The following is a 13,210-nucleotide window of genomic DNA, read 5'->3' on the forward strand; positions in this document are numbered from 1 at the left end:
GACTGTTAGCAAGTTGGGGGCAAGTACCTAAATGTAAAGAATGTATTCTTATTCCAATACAACCTAACAGACATATTACAAAGATGCTCAGCTTATAATGATAGCATCACAATACTATGAGCTGTGACCACTTTTGATGGTCCAAATTACAGATGCAGTGCCAAGCTAAATTCAGTTGACCACGGCTTGCTTCTCTTAAGATACTACCTATATGAAAACAGGCTATGAGCCAAGTCAGCTCAACTCCTAGATTGTTAATGAGGTGAAGGATTCTGATCAAGGTATGTATCCAAAATGGCCATCTTTATCACTAAGATGAGTAAAAGTAGACAATCCATTCAAACTTTCTGGTGATGTATATCAAAGCCCAGATCCAGTAGAAACCATCAATTCCTATTACTGCTTCTCCTGTTAGCAATACAACAATTTCATCCCCAAACCATCGTAACTCAAGACAGTTCTGTTGCGTTAAGAACATAACTGTAAAATGTCCTACTTCTCACTGTTGCAGTATTCCTTATTAAAGTGATATTCTACAGAGGACAGCCACGTGTCCAGCCAACACACCAAAGCATTAGACCCTTCCAGATACCATGTCAGACATATCCTGCATCCAGGACATAAGATACATAAATGACAAATGGGTGTCTAATCCTGAAAAATGAATTGGCCCAGAAGAACCAGAACACCCCAAGAGGAACAAAAGAAAGAGCATGTGCATCCAGAAAGGGGTGAAAGAAGGACCCCTCGAGAGGGTAAGAAAACAGAAGACAAAGGTGGGGGGGGGGAATAGTGAAATGCAGGACATCTACTGCTATGTTAAGTTACTATGGCTTTTCTTATCACTGTGGCAGTACTGATTACTAAGGCGAGAGTACAAAAGCTACTGTAAAAATGGCAGAAGAAAGCAACCAAAGAACCCTCACAAAAAAACAAAACAAAAAGACATGATTAGCAGCCTTGGCAAAGCCAGCCCTGGCCCTAGACACTTCACCCAACCTGTAGTGTTTAGTAAAAGTGTGTATACAAGGTCAAGTAGCAGCTTCCAAAATGGATCTAGTATCAGATACAGACCCGGGGAGGATCTTGTAGAATGAGCACAGAAAGAAGAAAGCTGCTTACCATGAAAAGGATAAAGAAAAGGCCTTCGAAATGGAATAGCAGATGGTTTACTAAACTCAGTTTCTTGGCGTGAAGAGAAACAAAAAGCTGTACAGATTTTCTAATGTCTTCAGTTTTATCCAGATAACATCTGAGCTGTCGCAAATCTAAACTACAAATAATTCTCTGACCAGAACTCTGAGGTGAAGGGGGAAAAAAATGAAGGCAGGACAGTGAATGGACTGATTTAAGAACAAGTCATTAACCACCTTGGGCATAAAAGGCAGACAAGTGCAAAGAGAAACTATTTCTGTAAAAAATCAAGGGGCAACTGCCATGAGAGTCAGGAGTCCAAAGAACCTCTTAACAGAAGAGCTACCAACAAGAGAGTCATCCAAGTATAGAATTGCAAAGTCGAGGAAATTACTGGTTCAAAAGGAGGCTGGGTCAATTTTTCTAGAACAAAATTAAGGGCCCAAGGAGGAATTGGCTTCCTCGGAGCCTAATGTGAAGGATACCTTTAACGTTTTAGCTTCAAATTTTGGTTCTCTTGGTAAACAGAAAGGGAAAACAAACGAATATGGGTCTTTGGTATAAAATCCTGACATACAGCACACCAAGTAAGATTGTGGTCTGTACCTAGGCAGAAAAGGCACTTCCATCTTTATGGGGAAATCTGTCTCCCATGCTGTAATATTACCTTTCTGGATGACATATAAAATGGTAAAACAACAAAGAGAGAGGAGGAAATGCCCCCAAACAGGCTACTTATCTGAGGGAGGCTCAGTAGTTAGACCAATGTGACAAACAACTCGATACACTGAATTTACAAAGCAGTGTTCAAATTGGTGGCAAAAAGTTCTGAGGATTAGGTGCCCGTACATAACCCATTTACCTTACCTCCTGGACACACGGCATAAGTCCAACGTACAATACCAGGAGGAGCCTAAGACTTTTGTATGCTGGCCGGTTGTATGACTATCCTTGGTAGGATATCCATGTAGTAAGAAGTACCGCAACAGTAATAAAGGACATCTAAAATGTATCAATATTAACCTTAGAAGCATCTGTAACAAAACAGAACTACATGCTTTCATATCTCATCATAATCCAGACATACTAGTAACTATCCTGGGTATCCACTAATATACAGCATAAAACCTGCATATTACAGGTCCTTAACTTTGACTGTGAACAAATCAGTACTGACACTCCTATCATAAGTATTAACCCATAGGGGGTTTTCTCAACTCATATGGAACCCAACTAGATAAAACAAATCTTCTACCAAGACCGCTGTCCTTGACTGAATATTAATAAACAAACCTAACAATGTCTCCAGCTTCAGTGCTATACCTTATCAATTGAGTGATAGCCTTCTCAGATTTGCTAACAGGCACACTTAGTCAACATTACATAATCGTGTGGAATCTAAAATTCAATGAATAGGACTGTATTCATTAAAACATTATGACTGGAACCTTCTAAAACTACTTCTCTTAGATGAAACCACAACACAATGTAATACTGCCTTCAACAACATATGAAATGAAAATTCTCTCCTGAGGAGAAAAGGTCAAACAAACTCCAGCACCATGGAACTCCACCACCATGGTTTACTCATGTCACCACGCAACTAACGAAAGCTATAGATATTGTATATATAATAAAATATCCATGCATTAACTCAAGAAAGCCTCCTAAACAACTAAGACCGACCCAGATACAGCATAAAACAAGCAAAAGGCATGATTATTACAATCTACAAGAGTTTCGCCAAAACAAACCCAGAGTATTCTGGTCATTCATCCAAAAGTTACTAAACCCTGGTCACAGCCCACATCACAGTCCCTCACCTGATCTGACCAGTGATACCATAACAATCAACTTTAATAACTTTCTGCAATCAGTATCTTCACTTATTAAACCCAAGTCCTCCCCTACATCACAGTTCCCCCACTAGCCTAACACAAACATAACCAAAAGCTCATTCAAGCAAAGCCCCACTTCAACCATAAAAAAAATTGTCAAAACTAAAAACCGACCCACAATCTTCCTTCCAGATTTCCTAAAAACAGCCAAAGACATCATAGCTTATCCAGCATCCATCCTAGATAGTCACATGCATTCTATATGGAAAAAAACTTGTATACTTTCCATACATTAAGGTGGTCTAGCCACAGACAATTCTAACTACAGACCTATTGCAATTTTGTCTCCACTAGCTAAAATCCTAAACAGGTGTATTCATTAATCTCCAATACTAATCACCAATGATCGCCTTTTCCTCCACCCAACATGATACTGCGGAAAAATATTGTATCCATTTATTTTTCACAAAATACACAACTTTTAATTCCTTCACAAACGAGTCAAATAAAATGTTTACATGTTTATATCAAAGAAAAAACTGAAAAATATATGTATAATTATGCAAGGTATATATATATATATATATATATATATATATATATATATATATATATATGTTCATATGATTTAAGTAGTAGCCTTATATTTTTAAGTACCTTACAATTGCATTCTATTAGCAAACTATAGTGCACCGACAAACAGTTGTAGACAACCTGATGTCATGGAAGAGACGGCAACCGACGCAGGACCCAAGACTTTGGAATTCAGGCCGACTGAGGGCAACCTGCCAACAGATTACCCAAATGTAATGACTGCAACAGTGGACACGAAGAAAGTACAGTTTTGTACCTACCATAAATGTAGATGTTAGAGTGCTAATACAGCTGCAGTCATAACAGATGGGTTTTCCTGCCGTCAGGCGGGTCCTCAGTCGGCCGAATTCCAAAGTCTAGGTCCGGCATCGGTTGTCGTCGCTTCTTCCCTGACGTCAGTACGGCAGGGGTATATAAGAAGCAGCCGACGCCATCATCTTCAGTTTTTCTTGCCCCAGATGTCAGGTGCCCCCAGAAGGAAGGCAAAACGTAAGCTTATGTAATAATGCAATGTAAAATAATCAAAAAAACAGTAGTTTGCAAGCAAATACACCATAAAAGAATACCCCAATCAGGTTGTATGAGGAGGTGTTTGTCATAAGGCCTGTCCCAAGAGAGGATGGAGGGAGGGAAACCTGGACTGCAGCTGTATTAGCACTCGAACATCTACATTTATGGTAGGTACAAAACTGTACTATGTTCATCGTGCATACAGCTGCAGTCATAACAGATGGGTAGAATCCCAAAGCTAAAAAGGGGTGGCAGGCACTAAGTGGAACTAGGAGGAGCAAGGATGCCCTGCAGGACTGCTGTGGCAAAGCCAGCTCTAGATTTAGAGTAAAGTGGAAGGGGATAGTGCTTGGAGAAAGTGTGCACAGAACTCCAAGTGGCTGCTTCCAAAATGTCCTTGGTAGGAACCCCCCTGAGGAAAGCTGCAGAGGTAGCTGTGGCCCTTGTGGAGTGAGATCTGATGCTTGTAGGCACAGTTTTTCCATGAAATGAGTAACAAAAGCGTATGCAGTGGGCTATCCATTTTGAGATGGTCTGTTTGGAGATAGCCTTTCCTTGAGCACCTGTAGCATAGAACACAGAGTTGCTCGGATTTTCTGAATGGCTTTGTCCTGTCCAAATAATAAAGGAGTTGTCTGTGAATGTCCAAGGAATGTAGTAGTCTCTCCCCTTTGTTTTGTGGTTTAGGATAAAAGGTAGGTAAGTGGATAGTCTGATTCAAGGCTACACTGGATACTACCTTTGGCATAAAGGAAGGGTTGGTTCGTAAGGAAACTCTGTCCTGATGGAAAATGATGAAAGGTTGCACAGCCATGAGGGCCTGTAGTTCCGAAACCCTGCGTGCTGAGGTGATAGCCAGAAGGAAGGCTGTTTTCCATGACAAATATTACAGTTCTGTTGAAGCAGCTGGCTCAAATGGAGGCAGGGTCAGTTTTTCTAAAATGAAGTTGCGGTCCCAAGCAGGTACTGGTGGTTTCCTTGGGGGTTTTATATTCTTAGCCCCTCTGAGGAACTGTCTTAAGAGAGGATGAGAGAATAAAGGAGGATCTGTGTTGTATTGTGCAGAAATGGCTGAAGCATGGATCTTGATGGAGGACAAGGAAAATCCACTGTTTAACATCTCAGCTAGGTACTGTAATATTTGTGGTAAATTTAGTACCCAAGGATTCTGGCCCTTTTTCTGATTCTAGGCACAAAACAGTTTCCATTTGGCAGAGTAGGCTTTTCTAGTAGAAGGTCTTCTGGCCTCCAAGATGACATCCTGCACCTCCTTGGAGAGGAGGGTCTGTTGGGAAATCAAGGAATCCTCCATGCGGCTAGATTGAGGGTTTTCAGCTGACTGTGAAGAGTTTTGAAGTTGTGCTGGGACAACAGAAGAGGCACTAGAGGCAGGATCCATGGTGGGGAATGCGTCAGGCTTTTCAGGAGTGGATACCAGTGTTGTCTTGACCAGTCTGGAGCAATGAGAATCATGTTTGGCCTATCTGCTCTGGCTTTTAAAAGAACTCTGGGCAGCAGAGGAAGAGGTGGAAAGGCATAGACTGTCAATGTTGTCCAATTGAAAGAAAGTGCGTCCACTTTCCAGGCCTGTGGATGATAGGTCCTTGAGCAAAATTTTTTCAGTTGGTAATTTCTGTGGGTAGCAAAGAGATCTATGTCTGGCTGTCCCCATGCCTGAATTATCTTTGCGAAAACTTGAGGATGCAACTTCCATTCGTGTGGATCTGTCATATTTCTGCTTAGGTTGTCTGCCAGTGTGTTTTCCTTCCCTGGCAGGAATTGTGCTTGAAGCTGGATTTGCAATTCCAGAGCCGTGTTCCAAAGGGACATGGCTAGTCTGCACAGGGGGTATTAATGAGTTCCTCCCTGTTTGTTTATGTACCACATCACTGTGGTGTTGTCTGTCCTTATCAATAGCTGGCCTGGATGCAGTAGGTCTTTGAAGGCCATAATAGCATTTTGTACTGCTAGCATTTCTTTTTGATTGATGTGTAGGTGCTTTTCTTTTTGGGACCATTTGCCCTGAATGCACTGATCTGTCATGTGCACCCCCCAGGCGTAGTCCGAGGCGTCTGTTGTGATGATCTGATTTGCTTGAGGCATGCAGAAGGGGAGACCTAGGTTTCTTTGGCATGCTTGAGCCCACCACAGAAATTCCTTTTGAAGACATGGAATGAGTGGTATAATTGTTTCCAAACTGTGGCTGTGTTGAGACCATAAGTTTTTTAGGTACCATTGAAGTTTCCTCATATGCAGCTTTGCACATGGGATCAGCAGGATGCAAGATGCCATGAATCCCAGAGCCTGCAGGACTTTCCTTGCAGTCAGCCTGGTGAAGGTTGCCATTTTGCTGAAGTATTGAGATGGTTGCCCTTGCTTCCCTGGCGTGAGGTAGGCCATCTGGGTGTTTGTATTCAAGCTGGCACCCAGGAAAATTATTGTTTGAGAGGGTATTAGTTTTGATTTCTTTTTGTTGACTGTGTATCCCAGAAAGTTCAACAATTTTATTACAAACGCCAGGTGTTTCAGAAGTATGTACTTGCTGTCCGCTTGGATCAGGCAGTCGTCCAGATATGGGTATACTTGTATCCCTTTAAGTCTGCAGAAGGCAATTACTGATGCCAGGCATTTCGTAAACACTCTGGGCGCAGTAGATAAGCCAAAGGGCAATGCAGAGAATTGATAATGGGTTAAAACTGCAAGAAATCTGAGGTATCTTCTGCAATCTTGTCTGATAGGGACATGCAGGTATGCCTCCTTGAGGTCCAATGTTACCAGCCAAGACTCCTTGCCCAGCATGGGAAGAAGCTGCTGTAATGTGAGCATCTTTAATTATGGTACGATTAAATATGTGTTTAGGATGGATAGGTCCAAAATAGGTCTCCAATCTTTGTCCTTCCTTGGTACCAGGAATAGTCTGGAATAAAAACCTTGACCCTGTTCTTTTGCAGGTACCTCTTGAATAGCTTTCATGTCCATGAGAGCTGAAATTTGTTTTTGCGCCTCTGCCCTTTGATTTTGTGGCAGGTTTGGCATGCCTCTCATTTTTGGAAGGGTGTGAAAGTGGAATCTGTAGCCTCTGTCTATAATGTCCAGGATCCATTTGTCTTTTGTGACAATATGCCAATTTTTTGAAAATAATGCCAGTTTTCCGCCTAAAGGTGCTGCCATTAAAGCTTTGCTTGGCATGTAAAGGGGAAAGTCATTGTGTCTGCTTTCTGAATGACTGTGATCTATCTTCTCCACCTCTTGGTGTAGGAGCTTGCCATTGTCTGGCTCTAAATGATCCTTGAAATTACCCTCTACCCCTCGGGTGTCTGTATCTGCCTCTTTGAGGTCTGTCCGTGGCTGGAAAGGACCAATTTTTTGAAGGCCAGTTTCTGCTGAAACGTGGAGGTTGTACCTGTAGGAAATCTTTCACTGTTTGCATTGATCTTGCCTTTTCCTCCATTTTCTTTAGTACTTCCTCAGCTTTAACACCAAACAATACATCTTTTTGAAGAGGTGCATCTAGTAATTTAGCTTTGACATGATCTAGTAAGGTTTGCTCTTTGAGCCAAGCATGTCTACGTATGACAGACCCTGTAACAGCAGCTCTACATGAGGCCTCTAAAGCATCAAAACCACACTGCAAGGTATGTTTACCCACTTGCTCTGCACTATGCCCTCATGGTTAAAGTGGCCGAGGTGTACACCTTTTTCCCCCACCTTTCTAAAGCTCTGGAATCTCTCTCTGAAGGTAATGGGTTTTTGGCAGTAGAGGCCTTAATTCCCTTGGGACCCTGTGAAATAGTTTCTGGGTCAGCAGCATGGCTTTTATATAGGAATTGGTGTGAATCAGGAACCCGGTAATACCTGTCAGGTTTAACAGGAGATGGAGGTAAAGAATCAGGGTTGAGGCTGACTTCTGTGTACACATCATCTAATATATCCAAGACAGGAGGGATAGCCAGAGGCCTGTGCTGGGGAAGCGAGAGAAAATCCCTGAGCCTTTTCTTGGAATCTGAGTAATCTTGGCCTTCCCAGTGAAAGTGTTCCCTCAAGGTATGTAAGGTTTCCCCAAAAGAATAGTCCTCAGGGGGGGAGACCGAGGGAATGGACTCCTCAGCATCAGAGTCTTCAAAAGGGGAATATGAATATTCCTGGTCCTCAGAATGTTCTGAGGTAATAGAGGCTTGATCTGAGGAAGGGTAGTCTTCCTCCAATCTGGGCCTTTTGTCCGAGGGGGTTGAGAACCCCTGATAAGAGTAATCAAATTCTCAGCCATTTTGAGCATCTGTTTTTTAGGCATGGGGCCTTGAGAGGGGCTCTGTGGACCTTGCCTTTTAGTTTTCATGGCTGCTTTAGATTTTGTGAAAGCCTTAATGGAAAAGGAGGAAGGCCTGAAGACACCTTGAGAGGTGGCAGGCCTGTGAGTTTCCCCGCCAAGAGTGGCATCGGTATCTGTAGTCGGAATGGGGGCCGAGGAGCCTGCGACCTCGGGCACAGAAGACACCGCTAAAGAAGCGTCACTGGTACTCAGGGGCTGCATAGGCGCCTCGCTGAGAACCGGAGCACCGGTAGTCGGCTTTAGCGTGGTGTCGGTAGAAGTCGCTGACCTTGTATGTCGGTCCTTATCTTTGCGTCTTTTACTCAAAACTGGAGTCGGGGTATCCGACGACATAATGTAATTAATTTTTTTACCAAAATAGTGTTGGGTGAACTCCGCCCGACGCTTAATAGTGCGTTTGTTGAATCTAGCACAAAAACGGCAGGCCGAGACATCGTGGTCTGGGCCTAAGCAAGGAATACAGAAAGAATGGAAATCCTTATGCGGTATTTGCTTCCCACATGAAATGCAATTATTAACTTTGTCTGACATTGGTCTGAGGCAAGAAAAGTTTCCCCAACGGGGTACTTAGCTTTCAAAAAGACTTCGGCTGAAATAATTTCGTAAATCTCAGGAGCTGGCCGACCGGCACTTGCGAACTGCTTCTGCTTCGGGCACCGCGCGGCAAGAAAGACTGGAGAAGATGGCGTCAGCTGGTTCTTATATACCCCTGCCGCACTGACGTCAGGGAAGAAGCGACGACAACCGACGCCGAACCTAGACTTTGGAATTCGGCCGACCGAGGACCCGCCTGACGGCAGGATAACCCATCTGTTATGACTGCAGCTGTATGCATGATGAACATCATGTCTAGTTTCAAAAAGTTAAATTGTGGCAGGTATCTGTAAAAAAAACAGACTAATCAACAGTTACATTCTGGCCTTCTCAGGCTAAATTTTAACAAGTGTCTCACATTTTAAAATGCATATCTGTGAAGTGTTCACGTGAAGCTCAGAAGAGAAGCTTGAGGGTTAAAATATTTTAAAATACAGTAATTTGCCAAAAGTAATGCAACATTAAAATTCTGCATGCAAAGAATGTATATTGTACACATACATATTACGTGTGTGTGTATATATATATACACACACACACACACACACACACAGACACACACACATATATATATATATATACATACATATATATATATATATATATATATATATATACATACACACACACGCACAACTACATAGATTACATATATACATACGGATCTACTTCACTTGACCTAAAACTCATTTAACTGACTCCCATTTCACAGACAGCTTACAACGCTGAATTTCAACACACTAAATCTTAAACCATAGACCAGCAACACTTAGAACACCAATAACTAACCCTTTCCAGAACTTAAAAACTACTTACTTAACCTCTTAACAGAAATGAGACAATGCACACAAACTAGGTGGGGGGGCTGTGCCCCCCATACCACCCCCTAATTATACATACTAACTCCAGGATCGCACTACAGTGGGGAAAAGGGCATATACCTTTAACTTGCCTTATAGTACTCTACACACTGCCACTACTGCTGAGAACTCGCACAACATTCGGCAAATTACTTTAGAAACTTTCTATAAAAATGTAAAGATACAAACCCACATTTAGAGATACTACTTTCTACATGACTATCGGAATTCTAACAGTCAGCACTGTAAGTTACAGTAATTCTTTTTATCACAAGTCACAGGTGAAGGAAAACCGACAACAAACCTACGTCTAAAATGTTGGTGAAATAGGAGTCAGTCAAATGAGTGGTCAGTCAAATAAAATTTAGGTCAACTGGGTGTCAGTCAAATGAGTTTTAGGTCAAGTGAAGTAGGCCCAAACATACAATATATATATATATATGTATATATACACATATACACATATATATATATATATATATATATATATATATATATATATATACATATACATATATATACACATATATATATATATATATATATATATATATATATATATATATATATATATATATATATATATATATATATATATATATATATATATACATATATATATATACATATATATATATATATATATATATATACATATATATATATACATATATATATATATATATATATACACACACACACACACATATATATATATATATATATATATATATATATATACACACACACACACACACATATATATATATATATATATATATACACACACACATATATACATATATATATATATATATATATATATATATACATACACACACACACACACACACACACACAATTGTATACATCTTACATATATACACATGCACACAGTTTTCTTGTTGTTTCTTTGTTCCTTGAAACTGATTCTGAAGTGCTGTTTACGAAATAAACAAGTACTTTGCACATCCTAAAGTGTCATTCTTGACTGAATCAAAAGGTAAAATTCTTTATTTTATTTGTACTTTAACATTTGGTGCCATGACTCTAATTCTGAACTTAGGAATAAACTACAAGGGCCCAACTCAATAAATTATTCTGTGAATTCCACACAGCTTTATATGGAAGTCAGAGACACAGATACCCACCTACTCAGGCTGTGCAAATATGCTAGGATAGGTGGGAAAATTGATTGGGGGAGGAAGATTTGAAGATAATTGTACTTAAAAGTGTGGAATGAATAAATAACTTTTTGCTGAATGACTGAGTTTGCTTGTCAGGTTTTAAGTAAAGTACTAGCGGGAGGACCCCACAGGAAATCAGGAAAAGTTATGTGTATGCACATATGACAAAAAATAAATTAATGCAAGGTGGCACCCTGTGTCAAGGGTGGTACCCTCAAGAGAGGAGACTAAAAGGTAAGCGGTATGACAGATACTGTGTATTGTTAAATGAGTGAGTAAAAGTTAAATTATATTCACAAACCCATAGCACGCTGGGACATAGGTGTGTGCTGATAAATTCATGAGCCCATATTGAGCCCATAGCACATTGAGACATAGGTGTGAATTTTTGGCAGCACCATTAGAGGGTCCAAAAGAGTGGTCAGTTCTGGACAGTACCCCTCCACCAGTTTTCCCTATCGCAATGTTGGAGCTGTTACTTGAGCTCATGACGGGATGAAAGCAAGGGGGTGCTAAGGGAAAAGGCTGATCTAAACCCTTCTTCTGTCACTGCACAACGACAGAATACCTATCCTTCCATCCCTGAACTGTGTGAACTGGTACAGTCACTTTTGCCGAATTACCAGGATCCACAAGGTAAGTCTCAACAGTGGAAATGAGAACACTGAGTAGGGTAGGATCAAACCTCTGCAAAGGAACACCTGCATATTTTATGTATCACAACTATGGTAAGGAAATTTGTATTTGAATGAATGAGTGGTTTCAGCTCACAAAAAATTGCCCTGGTGAAGTACTTCCATTAAATTGAACTTGTAAGGATAAATGAGGAAATTTGAGGGGTATTTTGAAAGATAAAAAAATCAAAACAAGTGGGAACAATGGGCAGGATTTTATTCTTGGTATACTGACCCCTTAAAAGGGAAAGTTCCCTTTAAGCCAGTTCCCTGTACTTTCTCCTATTAACCTGGTGAACTTGGGCATCCTGAGGCAGTGTAGCAACTGCCTCATGTACACAGACAACCCTCTCCTCTTATCCCCAACACTCAGACTTGTGAAAGATGCACTTATATATCCAAACTGGAAGCCATGCACTCTCCAGCCAAGAACAGAATAGCCAGTGAAGAGGAGAAGATCAACAGTTGCACCACACCACATGGAACACACAGCCCTCCAGAACACCCACCATCACAGCTCTCACCTAAAAACACAAACCACACACCCACCTTCACAGAGGCTCTTAATAGAAATCTACCCAAACAGCAGAGACCTCCAAGGCAGAAAAGCACCTGACCACCACAACACAAATCACAAGACACATAGCTCACCCACACAGTGTGCCCCTCAACCTAAGCCCCCAAGGTAAAACAGGTTACCCAATACACTAATCTTAGGTGACTCGATAGTGAGGCACACCAATGGCCCCCTCACTAGGTTGAATAAGGAGAAGGTAACCGCTGTCAGGTGCCAGGATCAGACACAACACACGCACTCGGGTCACTCCACAGCAAGTACAAGTACACCTCTGTCATTGTCCATGTGGGTGTGAGTGACCAGAGACGTACCTCCCTGGACTACATGAACAGAGACATGGAAGAGCTCTCGGTCTATGTAGTCCAGGCAGGTATGACCCTAGCCCTGAGCAGCATCCTACCATCGCCCAGAATTATACCACAGTACAAACAGAAAATGATTGACTTCAACAATTGGCTACGTTTCTGGTGTCATTCTAAGGGGATCCAGTATCTGTCTGCTTGGGGGGGGTGACATGACTGACAGACCTTGATGCTTTGCCAGAGATAGCCTGCCTCTGTCACCCCTGGGTTTCCAGACACTGGCGAAGGCTCTTGCCACCCCTATACTGCCTTTTTTAGACTGTGTTCCAAAGACCAAATTACCATCATAATAGCTATAAATAAATGTAGTCTGAGGGTCATATACTGCTCAACACTAATAAAGCCCTCCTTAAAATGGAGAGCATTGACATTTGTGCTGTAACGGCGACCTGATTTAAAGCAGCAGAAAACACCCCTGAGCTACCAGGCTGTAACTCATTCCACACCTTTCGGCCCCAGAATTTGGACCTAAGCTCCAAAGGCGGCGGTGTCTCCATATTCATAAAGGATATGCACGCCTCCAGACTAGTAACACAGCATAATGCATCGG

General features: G+C 41.5%; 1 protein-coding gene across 3 annotated transcripts in view; it reads right to left on the reverse strand.

Moving 5' to 3' along the window:
• Positions 1–13,210, reverse strand: part of CNN3 (calponin 3) — a 711,458-nt gene that overhangs the window by 324,252 nt on the left and 373,996 nt on the right. The gene's annotated exons all lie outside the window — the stretch shown is intronic.

The sequence above is a fragment of the Protopterus annectens genome, chromosome 10.part0, assembly GCF_019279795.1.
Source record: "Protopterus annectens isolate FY-2018-M chromosome 10.part0, PAN1.0, whole genome shotgun sequence".
Classification (NCBI taxonomy): domain Eukaryota; kingdom Metazoa; phylum Chordata; order Ceratodontiformes; family Protopteridae; genus Protopterus; species Protopterus annectens.